This window comes from Peromyscus maniculatus, chromosome 11, assembly GCF_049852395.1.
Source record: "Peromyscus maniculatus bairdii isolate BWxNUB_F1_BW_parent chromosome 11, HU_Pman_BW_mat_3.1, whole genome shotgun sequence".
Lineage (NCBI taxonomy): Eukaryota > Metazoa > Chordata > Mammalia > Rodentia > Cricetidae > Peromyscus > Peromyscus maniculatus.
In genome coordinates this window covers 31855097-31867530 of record NC_134862.1, presented here as the reverse complement: position 1 = coordinate 31867530, position 12434 = coordinate 31855097, and positions in this window count along the sequence as shown.

Here is a 12434-nt window from a genome sequence, read left to right as displayed (position 1 = left end):
GCACCAGCGTTCATCTCTCTGCTGCCTGACTGTGGTTGCCATGTGAGCAGCTGCCCCCCCACCCCCACCCCGCTCCTGCCGCCATGTCTTCCCCACCGTGATGAACGGTGCCTTCAAACCATGAACCGAAACAAACCTTCCTTGTCAGGTACTTTGTCACGGCGACAGGAAAAGTGATCATTGCTATTGAACAGCCCGGCAAGGCTCCTAGGTCTCTGTCTTTACTTTTACTTCACCTGTCATGAATTTGGACCGATTTCAGGAAGCTTCGGTTTCTGTCAGTGCTGGCTTACATAGGTCCCAGAGCTTCTGTGTGACAGAGGCAAATCCCACATTAAATGGCCATAAATATTGCTACATCGTGTTCAGTCTTGCTTCTGAGCAGTATAAACCTGTTCTTCTCCGCAACCGGGTCTGGATTTCCCATCCCCAGGGCTGTAGATCCCCCTCACTGTTCCCACTTCCCTAACACGTGTCTGCCATGCTTCTGCTGCTGCATGTGTCTAGACTGTTGGACTACGGGTGTGTTTTTATTTATAGCACCGAAACGGGTACACAGCCGCTTGGGTTAGTCAAGAGATTGTAGAAGAATGCTGAGAGCGAGCAGGGAAACAATGGGAACCTTGCAAGATTCCAGAGGCTTCTGGCAGCAGCTTCCTAAGAGAAAGAACATAGCCTGTGGCTGATGGCCCAGCTCCCATTTCAGGACGCGGTTGTCCCCGCTCTGCAAGAATAACGGTAAATGTTGTTGGCACAGATTCTGACGATCTTAGCTCTTAGTTCCATAATCCTTGAAGGCTTGCTGACTAGAAAGGCAACCTGAAGCCTCACAGTGGTTACCTGGCATTCCAAAAGGAATCCATATAATCTCCTGAGTGGAAGCCACAGTGAGGAGGAAGCTATTGCCTCAATTCTTACTGCTCCAGGGCTTATCTCCGGGGCGTCACAGATAGACGTCACAGGCGTTCCACTGGCCTGTCTCAGCAGGTCACTGCTCCACAAATCAAGCATGGCTCGGCAGGATGCCTGACTTAAACCCTCTGTGTACCCTATAATGAGCAGGTATAAAGATACCCTCAAGAACCTGGAGATCTCTATCTCCTGCTGTCTTAGACCAGAGTATGACCAAAAACACAGATTTACACCAAGCCTGAAAATAGCTACCCATATGGTTCTGGCCACCGCTATTGCCCACCCCACTCACAGGAACCTGTAATTTACAGAACAGAACTGAACCTCATAGTTCCAATGTCATCCCACCCACCATGCTTTCCGGGGTGGGGGGGGCAGTACCACATCTCCAGCTGTTTCTGCACCCTCAGCATGCATAGCCTCAGAAGATTCAGAAAGAAACTATCCAGAGCCCATCATATTCCATTATCCCTTGCTCCCACTGGCATTCATCAGAAGTAGACCAGGAGAAAGAGCCCCAACTATTACTCCAAGCCCACCCCCGGCATGCACAGCCAAAGGACACTCTAGGAGAAATGTTACCCAGATTTAGCCATGACACACTTCATCCATGGTGGAAGCTCCTGTTGAATAGGTCAAGAGGAGAAAAGCACCAGTCCACCCACCCTTCAGATCAATTGTGTGGCCATAAGTTTCATACTGGGTGGCCATGCCTATAGTAACATCAAAGAGGAACACCCAAATTACTGATGCCTCTCAATGTACACAGTTCATGCATTTTGCCTCCAATATGCTCCCAATCTGTGTGGTCTTATACTGTTAGGACTAGTTGTGAGTGCCATGAAGGGATATTATGGCTCTTGCTACCACATCTGTTCATGAAAGACCTTGCCAAGGACCACTAACCAGTAAGAAAGTAACTGTTTCAGGTTCCTCATCAGTACTGGAATAGCAAGTATCAGAGACTCATACAAATAAGAGTCAATAACTACAGTCCCCAGAGATATCCTATCAACCAGTGGAGGCAAGCACTCTCAAAATAGAAGTATACACAAGCTGTTCTCTTTTCATACTCTTGCGGTCTCCACCGCATGTCCCTGAAACACTACAATGTCCCTATTCTTGCATAACTCACAGAGAGGGCAGGTCTCTCTATCTTCAACACATTATGAACAAACCCAAATTCACTAGCCAGAGGCAGTGAAGCCACTGGTAGAAAAAAAAAAAAACATAGTGGCCAGGCATAAATAGAGTCAATATTACATTATAAATCAGTACTCAAGATTCCGCTTTAGGAGAGAGTCATTTACTAAAAGGACTAACCCATAAGAGAGGTAGGTATCCACTTCACCAGATGTATAAAGCTCAGTGTAGACACAAGGTAATATGAAACCTCCACATGATCCCCACTCTCTCCTTGCAGATTCTAAAGAAACCGAAAGGGATGGAATGCCTGATGAAGAATTCAAAAAAGTGGGTGGACGAGTGGCACCCACCAACATCTGGCACCTCCTAGGGGAGAAAGCTAGAAAGCTAGAGCAGCTGAGGAGCAGCTGCCCTTCCAGGTAGGTCACTCTGGAAAGGAGCTGGAGTTTTAGAGTTAGACAAGTTGGCCTTAAAAAGAAGGGGAAAGAAGAGAAAGAGGAAGAAGAAAAGGAAGAGGGAGAGAGGGAGACAGAGAAATAGAAAAGAGGTGAAGGGGGATGAGGAAGGTGATTTGGAGTGAGAAAGACCACTACAAGCCACGAAGCACACAGTGGCTGGGCAGAGGCAGGATCTGAGTTGTGGTGGGCATCTGGAAGCTCCAGAAAACAGATGCTAACTTATAGTTGCAGAGAAAAGAAAAAAGAAAATCCAGAATATTTAAAGAACAAATGCTGGGAGAGAAATAGAGCTTCAGCAGGTGGACTCCCAGAAGCAGCGTGACAGACGGCGTGGACAGAGACACTCAGAAAACCACTCAAACGGGGATCAGTACCAAGTTGATTTTCAATCTCACCACAGAGAGATGTGCTGTGTCCTCACTGTGTGCTGTGTCCTCACTGTGTGCTGTGTCCTGACTGTGTGCTGTATCCTGACTGTGTGCTGTGTCCTCACTGTGTGCTGTGTCCTCACTGTGTGCTGTGTCCTGACTGTGTGCTGTGTCCTCACTGTGTGCTGTATCCTGACTGTGTGCTGTGGTGTCCTCACTGTGTGCTGTGTCCTCACTGTGTGCTGTGTCCTCACTGTGTGCTGTGTCTTCACCACACACTGGCACCAGGGCAGCCTTTTCTTCTTCACTCTCCTCTCCACCCACGTTCTCTCCACCATCACCACCTCCTTCTTCACCACCTTTCTCTTTTTCTAAGTTTTCCCATGTTTGTCTTAGGTTTTGTTTGTTTCTTGAAGTTGGATCTTCTCTATATGTCTTGTATTTTCCTCCCCCCACCCCTTGTATTTATTTACCCTCTCTCTGCTTTTCTCTTCATTCCAGGATGACTCCCTCACATCACATTTTAGTTTGTTCCGTTCCTGTCTTTAGTAGCTACAGCCTTCTTAGTGTGTGCCTTCCCTCCTGGGGTGACTGGAGCCATGAGCATTTGCAATTTTCTTCTGTACCAAATAGAAAAGAATTTTCAGCTAAACAATTGGCATTAATACCACTTAATGCTGTGATTTGTTTAGTTGTGGGATGACCAAATCAGTATCTTTGTGTATTAGTATTAATTAAATATAACAAATCTTGTATGTTTGCAATTAGTCAGCTATCGAAAGCACAATATTAAACAAAAACCCAAATTACTGAATGGCTCACATAATCACCTACATTTTTAAGTAGTTATAACATTGAATTATTTGGAGAATGGGTATATAGATACATAGGTAGGCTGGCAAAATATAAAGTATATACGAATCCAGTACAGAAAAATTAGGCAAAGAGAAGGAGGAGGAAGAACAGGAGAAGATGTGGAAGGAAAAAGAGGAGGAAGAGCAAAAAGATGAAGAGGAGAGGGAGGAAGATGGGGGAAGGAGAAAGAAACATGAGGAAGGAATGGGGTGGAATAAAACAAGAAAATACATGCAGCAACTATTTCAGTAAGACAGCCTTTTCCACAGAGGAAAAGGATAAACTCCCAAGACTTGTTAAAGCTAGGAAAGAAGAAGACTGCCTCTGCTCTATTCATGCCCATGCTTCTTACATCATGCCTGTGATAGTTCAAAACACCTTTGTTGTGCAGTCAAATGCAGCTGTGTTATGAAGGAAAAAATGGATGCTAACAAATTTCAAGAGCAATAGCTTCTCCACAGATGGGCACATTTCAGTAAGAGCTTTCTGTGTGGCTGTGTTTGGGCAGTGACAGTCTACAGCTCAGCAAATAGTATGAACTACAGAGACGTCCATGAGCTTGCTAGTCATTCTGCTTTTCAAACCTTAGGAGAAGCTCTTGGGTCAGCGCACCTGCCGGAGCAGGCAAGCACTTTGTGTGGCTGTGGTCCCTCTCCCATTGGACATGGGTTAGTGCTTATCTCTTTCTCCAGAGGGGAATAATAGATCAATAGATACATTGGTGGATGGAGACAAATGGCCTCATTGCTTAAAAAGCAAATGGCTCATACCGAACAGCCCTTGCTGTTCTCGCTTCGCCGTCGTTCTTTCTGTCCCCAGAATTTATCTGTGTCATTCAACACCGACTTTCTGATAGTTTAGAGAAGATGAATCATGTGTCCTTTGGCTCCCACTGTTTAATAGAAACACTACAGACAAATCCATTCTGTGTCCACTGTGATCCATCATGGAGACACAGCGGTCACCACTCCAAAATCTATCCTATGTGACTTCTTATTCATAAAAGAGGGGCCTGCCCCTGGAGTGGTAGATAGTCCGAACAAGACCCCTAACACAAACAGCATGCAATATGTGGTAGTGTTCTGAAGAACACTCAAAAAACACTGACTGGACAACATGAGGGAGACAGGAAGGATCAGAGTGGTTTGATTCAGGAAACTGGTGGCTGAGATGCCAGATTTCAAGACCCTCTGAGGAGGACTCTAATCAAAATGATGAAACTGTGATCAACTGCAACAGTTCTCTTATTAGTCATGTTATAATTGTTTACAGAAATTTCCCCCCAGGGAGTCTTCAAATTATTGTAACCATCCAGGTTAACGCTGAAAAACACTCCAGCTCTGGACTGAGGTGGGGGTGGTTCCATCACTAAAGCATTTACCTTCAAGTGTGAAGGCACACCTTTTATTCCAGCACTCAGGAAGCAGAGGCAGGTAGATCTCTGTGAGTTTGGAGCCAGCCTGGTCTACAGAGTGAGATTCAGTTTTCATCCCCAGAACCCACATAAGTAACCAGATGTAGTAGCCTGTGATTCCAGCACCAGGAAGGCAAATGCAAACAGAAACCTGGAGCTCAATGTCCATGAGCCTAAACACTTGGCAAAATTCCATGCAATGAGAGACCTGGTGTTAAGACAGGGTTTATATTTATGTGAAGAGATACCATGACCACAGCAACTCTTATAAAGGAAAACATGTAATTGAGGTGACTTACAGTTTCAGAGGTTTGGTCCATTATCATCATGGCGGGATATAGTGGCATATAGGCAGACATGGTGCTGGAAAGGGAGCTGAGAGTTCTACATCTTGATCCACAGGCAACGAGAAGTGAACTGTCTGCCACACTGAGTGTGGCTTGAGCCAAGGAGACATCAAAGACCACCTCCCCAGTGACACACTTCCTCCATGAAGCCCATATCTACTCCAACAAGGCCACACCTCCTAATGGTGCCACTCCCTTTGGAAGCCATTTTCTTTCAAACCACCACACCTGGTTTTCATAAAAAATTGAGGACAATTGAGTGTTCACCTTCGCCTGTCCCCTGACAGGCACGCACACACATACACACACACACACACACACACACACACACACACACACACACACACACGCACAATTGCATCTCTGTTACATTACAGGTCCTCCATCTTGGCTCACACAGATAGGTGGGATGGGAATGTCTCTACTGTTCAAGCTATAACTTCATTGGCATTCATTATTCTACTTGGATTCTTTTCCTGGAGATTTTCATAGTCTCTTGAACTCTGATACACAGAGATGACTCAGGTCATGTTGTAATGGTTTCTCCTGATGACTATAGACCAGACCATGCAGTTTTCTTTGCATTCTTTTTTTTCATGTATCATTTTATTTCCCAACATAAACACAAACTCCAGAATTATATTCCTTGGAAATCCCTTCAACTTCTCCCAATTGAACATCCAATACCTGTTCCTCTTACTTCCCTGCTATGGGTCTCCACAGACTGAATGGAGATGGTTCTTACAGATGCCCAGAAGCTTTAGTGTTGATCCTAAAACAGGAACAGAAAGTAGTTAGAAGCACAATACAAATGTTAGTTATGTGTACTTCAGGTATTTCTGGGATACCTTAAAAAAATCAAAGGCTTTGACTAAATCAGTGGTTTGTAAATGATGATCCTTAGAACGCTGACACTTATCAGAGTGCCTTACAGCTGACTCTTTGATCAATGTATAGCACAGTGGTTAAGAAGATAGGGATTCCCCTCCTCCTTTACTTCCCATGCTATCCCTTAAGCCAGAGAAGTTTTGTTTCATGAGCATAACTGTGATAGCTACCTTTATCTGTCAGCTTGACACAACCTAGAATCACCTGGACAAAGAGTCTCAATGAAGCATTGTCTACATTAGGGTAGCCCCTGGGCATATCTGTGGAGGATTGTTTTGATTACCAGTATTAGCTTATGTGGGAAGACCCAACCCACTGTGAGTGGCACCATTCCCTAGATAGGGGTCCTAGACTGCATAAGAGTGAATAATAGAGCTTAGCGCCAGCAAGCAATTGGGTGATCATAAATGCATTTGTTTCTCTCTGCTCCTAATGTTGAGTGGTTTGTGACTAGCTGTTTTAAGTTTCTACCACCTTGATATTCCTCTTATGATTGAGTGTAACCTAGACCCATGAGCTAAAATTAACCCTTTCTCTCCTAAGTTGCTTGCGGCTGGGACATTTGACCAAATCAATAGAAATGGAACTAGGGCAAAAATATAATGACATTTAGTCAGGTGAATGGAGTATATCTCTCTTAGCTCAACTTGTTTAACAAATGGGCTAGATTTATAGACCTTCCTAGATTAGTTGATCTCCATGTGTAGTGGGACTTTTCTTTGGGCCAAAAAATAATGACATAGAGACTTATTATTAATTAAGAAAGTTCAACCTTAGCTTAGGCTTGTCCCACTAGCTTTTATAACTTAAATTAACCCATATTTTATTAATCTGTGTTAATGTGGTGTTACCTCTCTTCCATCTTGCACCTCCTATTTCCTCTCCTTGTCTCCTGGAATCTCCTGAGCATCTCGATTCCTCCTCCTCTTCCTTTCCTTCCCCAGAAATCCCTTCTATACTTCCTACCTAACTATTGACGGTTCAGCTTTTTATTACACCAACCACAGCAATACACAGTGTACAAATATGCCACAACATCCATGTACCTCAAAGAGCTATGTGTCCTTAAAATTATCTGGAGAGTGCAAAGTCATTAAATATAAGGGATATTTGAGCCTCTGTTATACCTTCAGATTCCTGGGCCAGTTCCACAGACTGAAAGCCTTTGCCATTCCAGTAATTTCTCTGGATCCATAATGCCAAATTAATTTGAACAGGAATTTTCACTGATTATTTAAAATGCTTTTAAAAAGTGAATTGAGGGTTTGTACTTTAGTTGTTATTTGCTTGTTTTGTTTCATTTATTTACTTTTATTTGGTTTGAGATATTGTGTCTCTGTGTGTTCAAGATTACATGTAGATAGATATACATATCTGTGAGAGTATATGCACAGGTGAATTCAGGCCCACATGTGCAAGAGTACATGTGCATGTGGATGCCAGAGGTCAACACCACGCGCCTGGAGCTTGTCAATTTGGCTAGGCTAGCTGTCCATCAGGCTTCAGGAATCTAGCTGTCTCTGTGTCCCATTTCTGGGATTGTAGGAATATACTACCATGCTTGGATATTATGTAGGGAAAAAAAGTTGGTCCTTACACTTTCATAGCAAGCACTTTACCAACTAAGCCATTTCCAGTCTTGTGTGTATGTGTGTGTGTGTGTGTGTGTGTGTGTGTGTGTGTGTGTGTGTGTTTAACGTCTGTGTATAGCTGAAGTTACCATAGCACACCAATCAGAAGGGGTAGGGTGAGCAGGCTAGAGCCTAAGGGGAGGCGGCATCTCATACAGTAAACGAAGTCAAGAGACCATAGTTTGTTCTAGATCCAATGTTAGAACCTTGCACATCTGTTGAATTTGGCCTGCTTTACCATGACTGTTTACCAGATGCCTGTATTCTATGAACCCACATAAAGAAGAAAATGATACCAGTGAAACCTCCAGCAGAATTATACAAGTTCAGGCACAAGGCACCTGGTTTTCACAGACACCGTAAAGAGAAGGCTTCCTCTCTTTTTCCTTCTGTCTGCCTTCTACCATGGATGCCAGAAGTTGATTTTTGTACATTTACACTAAGAAGCACTTTGTAGGTTACAACATAGAAAATCCTTTGGATAACTTCTAACAAAGGTAGCACACCACATATTTAGACTATTTCACAAGACCAGACATTATAATTTGTTATCATCTCTGTGCCCCTAGAGAGGGCCAAAGGACACTAAGGAAAGATCTAGAAATGGACGCCTGAGGATAACACAAATTACAGCTTCTGGGCATCAGAAGACAAAAGTGTAAGAAAGTTATTTTTCATATGGTACCAATCTGATTTGTATGGATATCTGGTTTATCTCCCGTTGGAAAGAATAGCTCTCTGGCCTGTGGCATCAAAGCTGACATGCCCCGTGTACTGGGTAATGAGGGAAGACGGGACAATTTGGGGTGGTTCTAAACTGCTGCCTCAAGGCCATTTCCTTTTTCTGCTTTTAAAGTCATAGCTCCTTAGCAGAATGCAGCAAACAAGACGTATTTATCTGGGCATCTTAAGATCTGCTAACATGAGGCGATTTTTAATCCTCACTTTAAACACAACCTTCCTTTCGTCCTTTCTAATTTCTAATAGTGGTCATTTCAGAACATCGTGAAAGGAATGTGAGTTGAAAAATAGGGGCTAGGAAGTTATCTCACTTAGTAAAAAGCGTGCTTCACAGGATGAAGACATGAATTCGATCATTCACGCGCACACGCACGCGCACACACACACACACACACACACACACACACACAGAGAGAGCATTATAAACACAGGTACATATGTGTACACACAAGTATATGTGTACACACACACACACAGAGAGAGCACTACAAACACAGGTACATATGTGTACACACAAGTATATGTGTACACACACACACACACACACACATTCACACACAACCTCCAGGGAGCATCTAAAATGAGAATTCTAGAAAACACTTTGACTGGGCTCAGATCTGTCATGATTTCCTATGTTCTAAAGTCATAAATTCAAGAGGAGACAAGAGCTGAACATAGCTTTGCCTTCCATTTCCTTTGATTATATCTAAAACCGCCCTAAGTTGCATGCTGTGCGTGGGTGTCCTCTTCCATGATCAGGCTTTTAACCCAAGGAATTATACATTTTATCAACCCGTTTGTGAACTGTGACCCTCCCTGAATCCTTGACTTAGTTACAAGTAATTACTTTGAAGCAGCGCAGAATGGACTTGATTCAGAAAGCAGCCCTTTGCCTCCCAGTTAACTTCCAGCAGAAAGCACTGTAAGAGACGGTGCCTGGGAAAGGCCAAGACCACAATTTAGGCTCCTGTCACTTCACAGAGCTTCAAAGCAGAGCTTATAATGACTTGCATTTGAGACACTGGCCACATGTTATGGGTCTGTGAGTCAGTTTATACTGCAGGCCACAGGCAGAGAACACTGTCCCCTCCCTTGACAAAGCTGCAGTTGCTTCATGTTAAAAACAAACAAGCAGAAAAACTTCTGCAATGACTGGAGAGATGGTGTATTGGTTAAGAGCACGTACTATTCAAGCAAAGGACCCCAGTTTGGTCCCTAACACCCGCATCCGGTGGCTCACAAGCTCCAGGGGTCTCCAGTGCCTTTGGCTTCTGTAAACACTGAGCTCACAATGCACATGTGTGCACGCACATATGTGCACACAACTAGGACAAAAATAAATCTTAAAAAGAAACATTCTGCATAAAAGGAACACCTTCTTCTTAATATCTGGGTGCTCACTACCAAAAGCCTACCTCCTCCTCCTCGGTTAATTGTATAATATGTATCCCATAACTGACTAACCCCTACTGAACATCGAACTTTAGTACTAGTTAAAATGCATGTGCTTTGAGGCAACAGAAGTGAGAATAGGAGCCATAATTGTTAACATTGTCCACTTGGTAAGGTCAGAGACCATCTAGGAGACACACCTTTGTGAGGAAGTTTCTACACTGGGTTTACTGAGGTGAATAGACGCACCATAAATGTGGGCAGCACCATCCCACACAGGCTGGAGTCCTAAAATGAGCAAAAAGGAGAAAGTGAGCTGAGCACTAGCACCCATCTCTGTTCCCTGAGTGCAGATGAAATTTGATCCTTTGCCTCGTGCCCTGCCTCCATTTCTTCCCCTCTGTGATAGACTGTAAGCCTTAAAACTGTAAGCCAAAATAAACCCTTTCTTCCCTGAGTAAGTTCTGTTGTGTGTTTTAACGCAACAGCAAGGATAGTAACTAATCAATGACTTATTCCAACTCTCATAACACAAAGGGACACAGTGTCTCATCCAAGTTCCGGCTTCTCTTGCTCTGTTCAGCCATTTTCAGCAGGTGGCTTTCACTTTTCTCATCAAAAGTTGGCTGTTTCACAAAACTGAATGTCAAGGGAGTCAGAGAGCTATTTTTAACTTGGTACATTGCTTCCACCAAACAATGTTGGAGTTTTCTTAGTAAGGAAGAATGGAGAATCAATATCAGACTGACTGCAGAATTTGCCCTACACCCAAGCTGGAATAACACATTTGAGGTGGATAAAAATGGGTCTTACAAACGATAGCCAAGTCCTCTGCACTGGACTTTTTGAATTCAAGTGAGGTGTGTCTACAAGAGGTTTGATAAGCACTTTTATGAGGTATTTTAGGATGTATAGGACCATAATGTCATTCAATTTATTCTCTTAGTATCTTGACAAAGTTGTTATTGTCAAAATAATTCCATACAGCAAGCTTCTGTGGAATGAACCAAGCCGCAATCCATCTCAATTGTATGTCAGCATGGTTTCTGGGACTTGGAGGATGGTGTAGCTTGGCTTTCTCGATTGTGACTCAGTGCCAAAACATCCATGTCCACACACTTGTTTTCTCCTTCGGACCATTGGATTAGCCAATGCCTGACCAAAGAGACAGGAATGCAAAGGACATGACTGTCTAATCGTGTATCCTGAAACCCAAGCTTCTACCATTGTCACATCTGCTAAAATCTATTAAATCAATTGGATAAGCCCCAATTTATCCTATTTCCTTTAGGCATTTTTGGAGAAAAATGTCTCCAAGGATATCTTTCAAACTATGTAGATACAGAAAGCTGTGAGAAATTTAAGGGCAACATTAAATCTACCAAGAGATTCTCCAGGATGGTGTCTGGTCATAGCAGTCATTTCCCATAAAAGCAGGGGGTAGCAGGTTTATACGTTCTGTAACAGAAATACATAAAATAGCACAACATCAAAATTTCTAGACAAAAACATCTTTTATAAGGGACACATGATCACTTTTTTACTTACTGTAAGAAAAGCTTCTATTCACAGTAGGTTAATGTTTAGTGTTTGTGTATGGGGCGGTAGGGGGGAGGTAAACTGGGCTTTAGTCTTTAGTATCCTTCACTGGATAACCACCCCTTTTATTGTTTGGGGAACAAAATCTCTCACTTTTGCCTGGAACTTGCCAGTTGGTTAGGCTGGATGACCATGAGCCTGCAGTTCCCCAGAGCTTGGATTCCAAGGCTGTATCACTATCTCGACCTCCTTTACATGGGTAGTGGCAATAGAACTCAGGTCCTTGTGTCAGTACATCAAGTACTTTACTGACAGCCCAGAGCGGGTTAACTTTAATGACGCCTATGAGAAAGGAAAATCATTTAATGTTCCAAATCCATCTGATCAAAGTCTTCTGGTTATTCTATGACACTTTGATGAAAGTATAATTTATATATTTGTTGTTTTATTGATTTAAAAATGCATAGATTGTGCATGTGTGTTTTTGAGAGAGAGAGAGAGAGAGAGAGAGAGAGAGAGAGAGAGAGAGAGAGAGGATGGCTACACACTGAGGTCAGATGACAACTTGTAAGAATTGGTTCCCTCCTTTTACGACCTACACTATGTAGGTCGCAGGAATCAAACTGAGGTCACCAAGCCTGGTGGCAAATGTCTTTACCCACTGAGCCATCTTGCTGTCCTGATTGCTTATATATTTTAGAGCTAAGTGTAGAGATCATTCTTTACTTGTTATACAAAGTATT